This window comes from Protomyctophum parallelum (assembly GCF_964188405.1).
Source record: "Protomyctophum parallelum genome assembly, chromosome: 10".
Lineage (NCBI taxonomy): Eukaryota > Metazoa > Chordata > Actinopteri > Myctophiformes > Myctophidae > Protomyctophum > Protomyctophum parallelum.
Window position 1 is genome coordinate 42,268,638 of NC_139704.1, and position 12,608 is coordinate 42,281,245.

Here is a 12,608-nt window from a genome sequence, read left to right on the forward strand (position 1 = left end):
GAATGCTGCTCCAGTTATTTGTTTCCCCTCAAACCCATGCTCAATGTGTTTGGTGAGGTTGAGCTCTGTCCAGCACAGGAGCGGCTGGGACGGAAACCAGCTTGGTCTTTAGTCAGCTTGGTATCTATGAGTGGCAACAAGGCGTTGGAGTAGCAGCTTCTCATATAGCCTTGTAGGTGATGCAGAGGGAAATGGGTCGGTAGCTCTTTGTGGATAATGGGTCTTTGCCAGGTTTAGGGATTGCAACCACTTTGGCCTTTTCCCAGACAGAAGGGATGGTTTTCTGTGCTATGCATGTGTTCAGCATCCCCACAAGCCAGGTCTTTGCGTTGGGTCCCAGGTGCTGTAACATTTCTGCCAGTAGGTCATCAATCCCTGCTGCTTTTCCGGGTTTCAACTTTCCCATTGCAGTTTCAAGTTCTTCTAGGTCGAAGGGTTTGGTTTGAGGGCTGGCTGATTGTGGTTGGTCTGATACCACTGTGCGATGGTATTCTCCTGTGGGTCGGTGGCGGTCTTGGTCACAACTGGTGGCCAACAGTTGTAACCAACACCGCCACCGACCCACATAGAATACCATCGCACAGTGGTATCAGACCAACCACAATCAGCCAGCCCTCAAACCAAACCCTTCGACTTAGAAGAACGTGAAACTGCAATGGGAAAGTTGAAACCCGGAAAAGCAGCAGGGATTGATGGCATACTGGCAGAAATGATACAGCACCTGGGACCTATCGCAAGGACCTGGCTTGTGGGGATGCTGAACACATGCATAGCACAGAAAACCATCCCTTCTGTTTGGAAAAAGGCTGGAGTAGTTGCAATCCCTAAACCTGGCAAAGACCCATTATCCCCGAAGAGCTACCGACCCATTTCCTTCCTCTGCATCACCTACAAGCTCTATGAGAGGCACTACAATTTCTGAACAGACTATATTTACATCAATATGTCTGGGTCCCCACCTACTCACTCAGGGTTGACGTGTCACACCTGCAGTGATGGGAGGGGCACCAAAATGTGGTATTTTGATTGTTTAATGGGGGCACTCCCTTAGTATAAAAGTGTATGTTTTGTGTACACATGACCTGATGAAGATCAAATGGATCGAAACGCTGTCAGTATTTCAACAAAGAACGTCTTTCTTATACCTGTGGTGTGCGGGCTCCATCCAATACCTACACCAGTTGTGATGCAACAGAGTTTGCTGTGACCGTTGTGAATTATGGGTGGTGTGGTTTTTGCCAAGACGGTGGATTGTGGCCCATGCCTTCCTGCTGTTATTTGACATGTTGGTGTTCTCTATATCTTTTCGTCCTGGGCATGACGTTAAACTGTTCCGTTCGAGAGGACCAGCGACCCTCGAATGTAAACGGCCACGAAAGGAAATTATGTGTGTGAGGTGTTCTCTATAGGTTGGGTTTCAGGTGGTTGTATTGTAGTAGCTTGACATTTCTTGGAGGGCACTTTCAAGGACAGACTCAATCTTCTGGAAGTCTGCTTGTTGGGTCGTAATGCAGAGGTTGTCGGCGTAGATGAAACGCTGGCATTAGGCATTGGGTAGTGGCTGGTCGTTTGTGTAGATATTGAAAAGGAGGGGGGCGAGCACGCTACCTTGTTGGAGGCCGTTCTTTTGGGCTTTCCATTTACTCCTCTGGTCATTTAACTGGACATAGAAGCGCCTGTTGTTGAGGAGGCTTTTCCTGACCATTGTGCGGTGTTGGACAGTGTCGTAGGCAGCAGAGAGATCTCTGAATGCTGCTCCAGTTATTTGTTTCCCCTCAAACCCATGCTCAATGTGTTGGGTGAGGTTGAGCTCTGTCCAGCACAGGAGCGGCTGGGACGGAAACCAGCTTGGTCTTTAGTCAGCTTGGTATCTATGAGTGGCAACAAGGCGTTGGAGTAGCAGCTTCTCATATAGCCTTGTAGGTGATGCAGAGGGAAATGGGTCGGTAGCTCTTTGTGGATAATGGGTCTTTGCCAGGTTTAGGGATTGCAACCACTTTGGCCTTTTCCCAGACAGAAGGGATGGTTTTCTGTGCTATGCATGTGTTCAGCATCCCCACAAGCCAGGTCTTTGCGTTGGGTCCCAGGTGCTGTAACATTTCTGCCAGTAGGTCATCAATCCCTGCTGCTTTTCCGGGTTTCAACTTTCCCATTGCAGTTTCAAGTTCTTCTAGGTCGAAGGGTTTGGTTTGAGGGCTGGCTGATTGTGGTTGGTCTGATACCACTGTGCGATGGTATTCTCCTGTGGGTCGGTGGCGGTCTTGGTCACAACTGGTGGCCAACAGTTGTAACCAACACCGCCACCGACCCACATAGAATACCATCGCACAGTGGTATCAGACCAACCACAATCAGCCAGCCCTCAAACCAAACCCTTCGACTTAGAAGAACGTGAAACTGCAATGGGAAAGTTGAAACCCGGAAAAGCAGCAGGGATTGATGGCATACTGGCAGAAATGATACAGCACCTGGGACCTATCGCAAGGACCTGGCTTGTGGGGATGCTGAACACATGCATAGCACAGAAAACCATCCCTTCTGTTTGGAAAAAGGCTGGAGTAGTTGCAATCCCTAAACCTGGCAAAGACCCATTATCCCCGAAGAGCTACCGACCCATTTCCTTCCTCTGCATCACCTACAAGCTCTATGAGAGGCACTACAATTTCTGAACAGACTATATTTACATCAATATGTCTGGGTCCCCACCTACTCACTCAGGGTTGACGTGTCACACCTGCAGTGATGGGAGGGGCACCAAAATGTGGTATTTTGATTGTTTAATGGGGGCACTCCCTTAGTATAAAAGTGTATGTTTTGTGTACACATGACCTGATGAAGATCAAATGGATCGAAACGCTGTCAGTATTTCAACAAAGAACGTCTTTCTTATACCTGTGGTGTGCGGGCTCCATCCAATACCTACACCAGTTGTGATGCAACAGAGTTTGCTGTGACCGTTGTGAATTATGGGTGGTGTGGTTTTTGCCAAGACGGTGGATTGTGGCCCATGCCTTCCTGCTGTTATTTGACATGTTGGTGTTCTCTATATCTTTTCGTCCTGGGCATGACGTTAAACTGTTCCGTTCGAGAGGACCAGCGACCCTCGAATGTAAACGGCCACGAAAGGAAATTATGTGTGTGTGAGGTGTTCTCTATAGGTTGGGTTTCAGGTGGTTGTATTGTAGTAGCTTGACATTTCTTGGAGGGCACTTTCAAGGACAGACTCAATCTTCTGGAAGTCTGCTTGTTGGGTCGTAATGCAGAGGTTGTCGGCGTAGATGAAACGCTGGCATTAGGCATTGGGTAGTGGCTGGTCGTTTGTGTAGATATTGAAAAGGAGGGGGGCGAGCACGCTACCTTGTTGGAGGCCGTTCTTTTGGGCTTTCCATTTACTCCTCTGGTCATTTAACTGGACATAGAAGCGCCTGTTGTTGAGGAGGCTTTTCCTGACCATTGTGCGGTGTTGGACAGTGTCGTAGGCAGCAGAGAGATCTCTGAATGCTGCTCCAGTTATTTGTTTCCCCTCAAACCCATGCTCAATGTGTTTGGTGAGGTTGAGCTCTGTCCAGCACAGGAGCGGCTGGGACGGAAACCAGCTTGGTCTTTAGTCAGCTTGGTATCTATGAGTGGCAACAAGGCGTTGGAGTAGCAGCTTCTCATATAGCCTTGTAGGTGATGCAGAGGGAAATGGGTCGGTAGCTCTTTGTGGATAATGGGTCTTTGCCAGGTTTAGGGATTGCAACCACTTTGGCCTTTTCCCAGACAGAAGGGATGGTTTTCTGTGCTATGCATGTGTTCAGCATCCCCACAAGCCAGGTCTTTGCGTTGGGTCCCAGGTGCTGTAACATTTCTGCCAGTAGGTCATCAATCCCTGCTGCTTTTCCGGGTTTCAACTTTCCCATTGCAGTTTCAAGTTCTTCTAGGTCGAAGGGTTTGGTTTGAGGGCTGGCTGATTGTGGTTGGTCTGATACCACTGTGCGATGGTATTCTCCTGTGGGTCGGTGGCGGTCTTGGTCACAACTGGTGGCCAACAGTTGTAACCAACACCGCCACCGACCCACATAGAATACCATCGCACAGTGGTATCAGACCAACCACAATCAGCCAGCCCTCAAACCAAACCCTTCGACTTAGAAGAACGTGAAACTGCAATGGGAAAGTTGAAACCCGGAAAAGCAGCAGGGATTGATGGCATACTGGCAGAAATGATACAGCACCTGGGACCTATCGCAAGGACCTGGCTTGTGGGGATGCTGAACACATGCATAGCACAGAAAACCATCCCTTCTGTTTGGAAAAAGGCTGGAGTAGTTGCAATCCCTAAACCTGGCAAAGACCCATTATCCCCGAAGAGCTACCGACCCATTTCCTTCCTCTGCATCACCTACAAGCTCTATGAGAGGCACTACAATTTCTGAACAGACTATATTTACATCAATATGTCTGGGTCCCCACCTACTCACTCAGGGTTGACGTGTCACACCTGCAGTGATGGGAGGGGCACCAAAATGTGGTATTTTGATTGTTTAATGGGGGCACTCCCTTAGTATAAAAGTGTATGTTTTGTGTACACATGACCTGATGAAGATCAAATGGATCGAAACGCTGTCAGTATTTCAACAAAGAACGTCTTTCTTATACCTGTGGTGTGCGGGCTCCATCCAATACCTACACCAGTTGTGATGCAACAGAGTTTGCTGTGACCGTTGTGAATTATGGGTGGTGTGGTTTTTGCCAAGACGGTGGATTGTGGCCCATGCCTTCCTGCTGTTATTTGACATGTTGGTGTTCTCTATATCTTTTCGTCCTGGGCATGACGTTAAACTGTTCCGTTCGAGAGGACCAGCGACCCTCGAATGTAAACGGCCACGAAAGGAAATTATGTGTGTGAGGTGTTCTCTATAGGTTGGGTTTCAGGTGGTTGTATTGTAGTAGCTTGACATTTCTTGGAGGGCACTTTCAAGGACAGACTCAATCTTCTGGAAGTCTGCTTGTTGGGTCGTAATGCAGAGGTTGTCGGCGTAGATGAAACGCTGGCATTAGGCATTGGGTAGTGGCTGGTCGTTTGTGTAGATATTGAAAAGGAGGGGGGCGAGCACGCTACCTTGTTGGAGGCCGTTCTTTTGGGCTTTCCATTTACTCCTCTGGTCATTTAACTGGACATAGAAGCGCCTGTTGTTGAGGAGGCTTTTCCTGACCATTGTGCGGTGTTGGACAGTGTCGTAGGCAGCAGAGAGATCTCTGAATGCTGCTCCAGTTATTTGTTTCCCCTCAAACCCATGCTCAATGTGTTGGGTGAGGTTGAGCTCTGTCCAGCACAGGAGCGGCTGGGACGGAAACCAGCTTGGTCTTTAGTCAGCTTGGTATCTATGAGTGGCAACAAGGCGTTGGAGTAGCAGCTTCTCATATAGCCTTGTAGGTGATGCAGAGGGAAATGGGTCGGTAGCTCTTTGTGGATAATGGGTCTTTGCCAGGTTTAGGGATTGCAACCACTTTGGCCTTTTCCCAGACAGAAGGGATGGTTTTCTGTGCTATGCATGTGTTCAGCATCCCCACAAGCCAGGTCTTTGCGTTGGGTCCCAGGTGCTGTAACATTTCTGCCAGTAGGTCATCAATCCCTGCTGCTTTTCCGGGTTTCAACTTTCCCATTGCAGTTTCAAGTTCTTCTAGGTCGAAGGGTTTGGTTTGAGGGCTGGCTGATTGTGGTTGGTCTGATACCACTGTGCGATGGTATTCTCCTGTGGGTCGGTGGCGGTCTTGGTCACAACTGGTGGCCAACAGTTGTAACCAACACCGCCACCGACCCACATAGAATACCATCGCACAGTGGTATCAGACCAACCACAATCAGCCAGCCCTCAAACCAAACCCTTCGACTTAGAAGAACGTGAAACTGCAATGGGAAAGTTGAAACCCGGAAAAGCAGCAGGGATTGATGGCATACTGGCAGAAATGATACAGCACCTGGGACCTATCGCAAGGACCTGGCTTGTGGGGATGCTGAACACATGCATAGCACAGAAAACCATCCCTTCTGTTTGGAAAAAGGCTGGAGTAGTTGCAATCCCTAAACCTGGCAAAGACCCATTATCCCCGAAGAGCTACCGACCCATTTCCTTCCTCTGCATCACCTACAAGCTCTATGAGAGGCACTACAATTTCTGAACAGACTATATTTACATCAATATGTCTGGGTCCCCACCTACTCACTCAGGGTTGACGTGTCACACCTGCAGTGATGGGAGGGGCACCAAAATGTGGTATTTTGATTGTTTAATGGGGGCACTCCCTTAGTATAAAAGTGTATGTTTTGTGTACACATGACCTGATGAAGATCAAATGGATCGAAACGCTGTCAGTATTTCAACAAAGAACATCTTTCTTATACCTGTGGTGTGCGGGCTCCATCCAATACCTACACCAGTTGTGATGCAACAGAGTTTGCTGTGACCGTTGTGAATTATGGGTGGTGTGGTTTTTGCCAAGACGGTGGATTGTGGCCCATGCCTTCCTGCTGTTATTTGACATGTTGGTGTTCTCTATATCTTTTCGTCCTGGGCATGACGTTAAACTGTTCCGTTCGAGAGGACCAGCGACCCTCGAATGTAAACGGCCACGAAAGGAAATTATGTGTGTGTGAGGTGTTCTCTATAGGTTGGGTTTCAGGTGGTTGTATTGTAGTAGCTTGACATTTCTTGGAGGGCACTTTCAAGGACAGACTCAATCTTCTGGAAGTCTGCTTGTTGGGTCGTAATGCAGAGGTTGTCGGCGTAGATGAAACGCTGGCATTAGGCATTGGGTAGTGGCTGGTCGTTTGTGTAGATATTGAAAAGGAGGGGGGCGAGCACGCTACCTTGTTGGAGGCCGTTCTTTTGGGCTTTCCATTTACTCCTCTGGTCATTTAACTGGACATAGAAGCGCCTGTTGTTGAGGAGGCTTTTCCTGACCATTGTGCGGTGTTGGACAGTGTCGTAGGCAGCAGAGAGATCTCTGAATGCTGCTCCAGTTATTTGTTTCCCCTCAAACCCATGCTCAATGTGTTGGGTGAGGTTGAGCTCTGTCCAGCACAGGAGCGGCTGGGACGGAAACCAGCTTGGTCTTTAGTCAGCTTGGTATCTATGAGTGGCAACAAGGCGTTGGAGTAGCAGCTTCTCATATAGCCTTGTAGGTGATGCAGAGGGAAATGGGTCGGTAGCTCTTTGTGGATAATGGGTCTTTGCCAGGTTTAGGGATTGCAACCACTTTGGCCTTTTCCCAGACAGAAGGGATGGTTTTCTGTGCTATGCATGTGTTCAGCATCCCCACAAGCCAGGTCTTTGCGTTGGGTCCCAGGTGCTGTAACATTTCTGCCAGTAGGTCATCAATCCCTGCTGCTTTTCCGGGTTTCAACTTTCCCATTGCAGTTTCAAGTTCTTCTAGGTCGAAGGGTTTGGTTTGAGGGCTGGCTGATTGTGGTTGGTCTGATACCACTGTGCGATGGTATTCTCCTGTGGGTCGGTGGCGGTCTTGGTCACAACTGGTGGCCAACAGTTGTAACCAACACCGCCACCGACCCACATAGAATACCATCGCACAGTGGTATCAGACTAACCACAATCAGCCAGCCCTCAAACCAAACCCTTCGACTTAGAAGAACGTGAAACTGCAATGGGAAAGTTGAAACCCGGAAAAGCAGCAGGGATTGATGGCATACTGGCAGAAATGATACAGCACCTGGGACCTATCGCAAGGACCTGGCTTGTGGGGATGCTGAACACATGCATAGCACAGAAAACCATCCCTTCTGTTTGGAAAAAGGCTGGAGTAGTTGCAATCCCTAAACCTGGCAAAGACCCATTATCCCCGAAGAGCTACCGACCCATTTCCTTCCTCTGCATCACCTACAAGCTCTATGAGAGGCACTACAATTTCTGAACAGACTATATTTACATCAATATGTCTGGGTCCCCACCTACTCACTCAGGGTTGACGTGTCACACCTGCAGTGATGGGAGGGGCACCAAAATGTGGTATTTTGATTGTTTAATGGGGGCACTCCCTTAGTATAAAAGTGTATGTTTTGTGTACACATGACCTGATGAAGATCAAATGGATCGAAACGCTGTCAGTATTTCAACAAAGAACATCTTTCTTATACCTGTGGTGTGCGGGCTCCATCCAATACCTACACCAGTTGTGATGCAACAGAGTTTGCTGTGACCGTTGTGAATTATGGGTGGTGTGGTTTTTGCCAAGACGGTGGATTGTGGCCCATGCCTTCCTGCTGTTATTTGACATGTTGGTGTTCTCTATATCTTTTCGTCCTGGGCATGACGTTAAACTGTTCCGTTCGAGAGGACCAGCGACCCTCGAATGTAAACGGCCACGAAAGGAAATTATGTGTGTGTGAGGTGTTCTCTATAGGTTGGGTTTCAGGTGGTTGTATTGTAGTAGCTTGACATTTCTTGGAGGGCACTTTCAAGGACAGACTCAATCTTCTGGAAGTCTGCTTGTTGGGTCGTAATGCAGAGGTTGTCGGCGTAGATGAAACGCTGGCATTAGGCATTGGGTAGTGGCTGGTCGTTTGTGTAGATATTGAAAAGGAGGGGGGCGAGCACGCTACCTTGTTGGAGGCCGTTCTTTTGGGCTTTCCATTTACTCCTCTGGTCATTTAACTGGACATAGAAGCGCCTGTTGTTGAGGAGGCTTTTCCTGACCATTGTGCGGTGTTGGACAGTGTCGTAGGCAGCAGAGAGATCTCTGAATGCTGCTCCAGTTATTTGTTTCCCCTCAAACCCATGCTCAATGTGTTGGGTGAGGTTGAGCTCTGTCCAGCACAGGAGCGGCTGGGACGGAAACCAGCTTGGTCTTTAGTCAGCTTGGTATCTATGAGTGGCAACAAGGCGTTGGAGTAGCAGCTTCTCATATAGCCTTGTAGGTGATGCAGAGGGAAATGGGTCGGTAGCTCTTTGTGGATAATGGGTCTTTGCCAGGTTTAGGGATTGCAACCACTTTGGCCTTTTCCCAGACAGAAGGGATGGTTTTCTGTGCTATGCATGTGTTCAGCATCCCCACAAGCCAGGTCTTTGCGTTGGGTCCCAGGTGCTGTAACATTTCTGCCAGTAGGTCATCAATCCCTGCTGCTTTTCCGGGTTTCAACTTTCCCATTGCAGTTTCAAGTTCTTCTAGGTCGAAGGGTTTGGTTTGAGGGCTGGCTGATTGTGGTTGGTCTGATACCACTGTGCGATGGTATTCTCCTGTGGGTCGGTGGCGGTCTTGGTCACAACTGGTGGCCAACAATCAGCCAGCCCTCAAACCAAACCCTTCGACTTAGAAGAACGTGAAACTGCAATCGGAAAGTTGAAACCCGGAAAAGCAGCAGGGATTGATGGCATACTGGCAGAAATGATACAGCACCTGGGACCTATCGCAAGGACCTGGCTTGTGGGGATGCTGAACACATGCATAGCACAGAAAACCATCCCTTCTGTTTGGAAAAAGGCTGGAGTAGTTGCAATCCCTAAACCTGGCAAAGACCCATTATCCCCGAAGAGCTACCGACCCATTTCCCTCCTCTGCATCACGTCTTTCTTATACCTGTGGTGTGCGGGCTCCATCCAATACCTACACCAGTTGTGATGCAACAGAGTTTGCTGTGACCGTTGTGAATTATGGGTGGTGTGGTCTTTGCCAAGACGGTGGATTGTGGCCCATGCCTTCCTGCTGTTATTTGTCATTATGGTGTTCTCTATATCTTTTCGTCCTGGGCATGACGTTAAACTGTTCCGTTCGAGAGGACCGGCGACCCTCGAATGTAAACGGCCACGAAAGGAAACTGTGTGTGTGAGGTGTTCTCTATCATTTCATTCCAGACTTCACTGTCTATCTCCTGTGTTTTCCATTCATCTTGAGCGTTACACAGTCGTCTGATGTGTGGGGGGAGGTGCCGGCTAGCGCATAAAGGCACGGACGGGACAGGTGTTGTCTTGACCCATCCCGTGATGATGCGACAGGTGTCATTTAGGGCTGTGTCGACCAATTTGGTGTGACGTGATCGGCTCCAGCTTGAGCAGGCATACTCTGCTGTAGAGAAAGACAGGGCCATGGCAGTTGCACGGATTGTTTGTGGGTCTGCGCCCCACTTGGGAGTTCACTAGTTTTCACAGGATGTTATTGTGGGTGTTGACCGTGGCTTTTGTGTTCTCCAGGTGTTTTTTTGAAGAAGAGTGTCCTGTCCAGTGTAACTCCAAGATACATGGGGTGGGTATGGTTGGAGAGTTTGTGACCATCCCAAGTGACGCTCAGTTCTTTTCTCGCGTCTCGGTTCCTCAGGTGGAAGCTGCATAGTTGGGTTTGTGTGTCTTTCTTTTTCTGTCTTTCTTTCTTAGGACGGAGATCAAGGTAGACGCCATAGGAAGGCTCAACACTAGCCGATGCCCCTAGAGATCCATCCCAAAGCTTCCCTCAGGGAGCACAGCAAGCCAGCTAGCCAGCAAGCCTGCCCAGTCAGCCAACGCAGCCAGTCAGCTCCGCCAGTCAGCCAGTGTAGAAAGTCAGGCTGCCAAGCCAGAGCATATCAGCCCTTGCAGTCAGCCATTGCAGCCATACCAGCCTTGCTCAGTCAGCTCAGCCAGGCCTCTCTTGAGGCCTGGCTCTCTGTCTGCCTGGCCCGGTCTGCCCTGCCCTGCCTTGCAGCAACAGAACCAGCCTTTCTGGAAAGCCAGCCAGCTCAGAATGCGAGCTGAGCAAGCCAGTGCAGCAGCAAGCCCAGACTAGGTTACCGCAGCCTTACTGTGCAGCCACAGCCACTCAGTCTAGACCAGCAGGAGCTGGCCAGGCTCCAACCCTTGCAGCGCAGCCTTAGGCCGGACAGTCCCCCTGCCTGCACTTTGTTGCCTTCCTGGCCTGTCTGCCTGCCTAGGCGCCTCGGTCTTCCTGTCTGTCTGCCTTGGCCTGCCAGTCTGAAACTGGTTTAGACTAACTGCGTGCTTGCCAGCTGCGCTGGCTTGCTGAGCTCGTATTCTGAGCTGGCTGGCTTGCCAGCAAGGCTGGTTCTGTTGCTGCAAGGCAGGGCGGGGCAGACCGGGCCAGGCAGACAGAGAGCCAGGCCTCGAGAGAGGCCTGGCTGAGCTGACTGAGCAAGGCTGGTATGGCTACAATGGTTGACTGCAAGGGCTGATGTGCGCTGGCTTGGCAGCCTGACTTTCTACACTGGCTGACTGGCGGAGCTGGCTGGCTGCGTTTGGCTGACTGGGCGGGCTTGCTGGCTAGCTGGCTTGCTGGACTCCCTGAGGGAAGCTTTGGGATGGATCTCTAGGGGCATCGGCTTGTGTTGAGCCTTCCAACGGCGTCTACCTTGATCTTCGTCCTAAGAAAGAAAGACAGAAAAAGAAACACACACACACAAACTCAACTATGCAGCTTCCACATGAGGAAGGCAGGCAGGCACAAGCTGCCTGCGTGCTTGCTTCGCCCTCCAGTTGCTGCTCCAGTTATTTGTTTTCCCTCAAACCCATCCTCAATGTGTTGGGTGAGGTTGAGCTCTGTCCAGCACAGGACGGGACGGAAACCAGCTTGGTCTTTAGTCAGCTTGGTGTCTATGAGTGGTATGAGGCGTTGGGAGTAGCAGCCTCTCTTGTAGGTGATGCAGAGGAGGGAAATGGGTCGGTAGCTCTTTGAGGATGATGGGTCTTTGCCAGGTTTAAGGATTGCAACCACTTTGGCCTTTTCCCAGACAGAAGGGATGGTTTTCTGTGCTATGCATGTGTTCAGCATCCCCACAAGCCAGGTCTTTGCGTTGGGTCCCAGGTGCTGTAACATTTCTGCCAGTAGGTCATCAATCCCTGCTGCTTTTCCGGGTTTCAACTTTCCCATTGCAGTTTCAAGTTCTTCTAGGTCGAAGGGTTTGGTTTGAGGGCTGGCTGATTGTGGTTGGTCTGATACCACTGTGCGATGGTATTCTCCTGTGGGTCGGTGGCGGTCTTGGTCACAACTGGTGGCCAACAGTTGTAACCAACACCGCCACCGACTCACATAATAGAGTTTGTGACCATCCCAAGTGATGCTCAGTTCTTTTTTCGCGTCTCGGTTCCTCAGGTGGAAGCTGCATAGTTGGGTTTGTGTGTGTCTTTCTTTTTCTGTCTTTCTTTCTTAGGACGGAGATCAAGGTAGACGCTGTTGGAAGGCTCAACACAAACCGATGACCCTAGAGATCCATCCCAAAGCTTCCCTCAGGGAGCCCAGCAAGCCAGCTAGCCAGCGAGCCTGCCCAGTCAGCCAACGCAGCCAGTTAGCTCCGCCAGTCAGCCAGTGTAGAAAGTCAGGCTGCCAAGCCAGAGCATATCAGCCTTGCAGTCAGCCATTGCAGCCATACCAGCCTTGCTCAGTCAGCTCAGCCAGGCCTCTCTCGAGGCCTGGCTCTCTGTCTGCCTGGCCCGGTCTGCCCTGCCCTGCCTTGCAGCAACAGAACCAGCCTTTCTGGCAAGCCAGCCAGCTCAGAATGCGAGCTGAGCAAGCCAGTGCAGCAACAAGCCCAGACTAGGTTACTGCAGCCTTACTGTGCAGCCACAGCCACTCAGCCAGATCAGCAGGAGCAAGCCAGGCTCCAACCCTTGCAGCGCAGCCTTAGG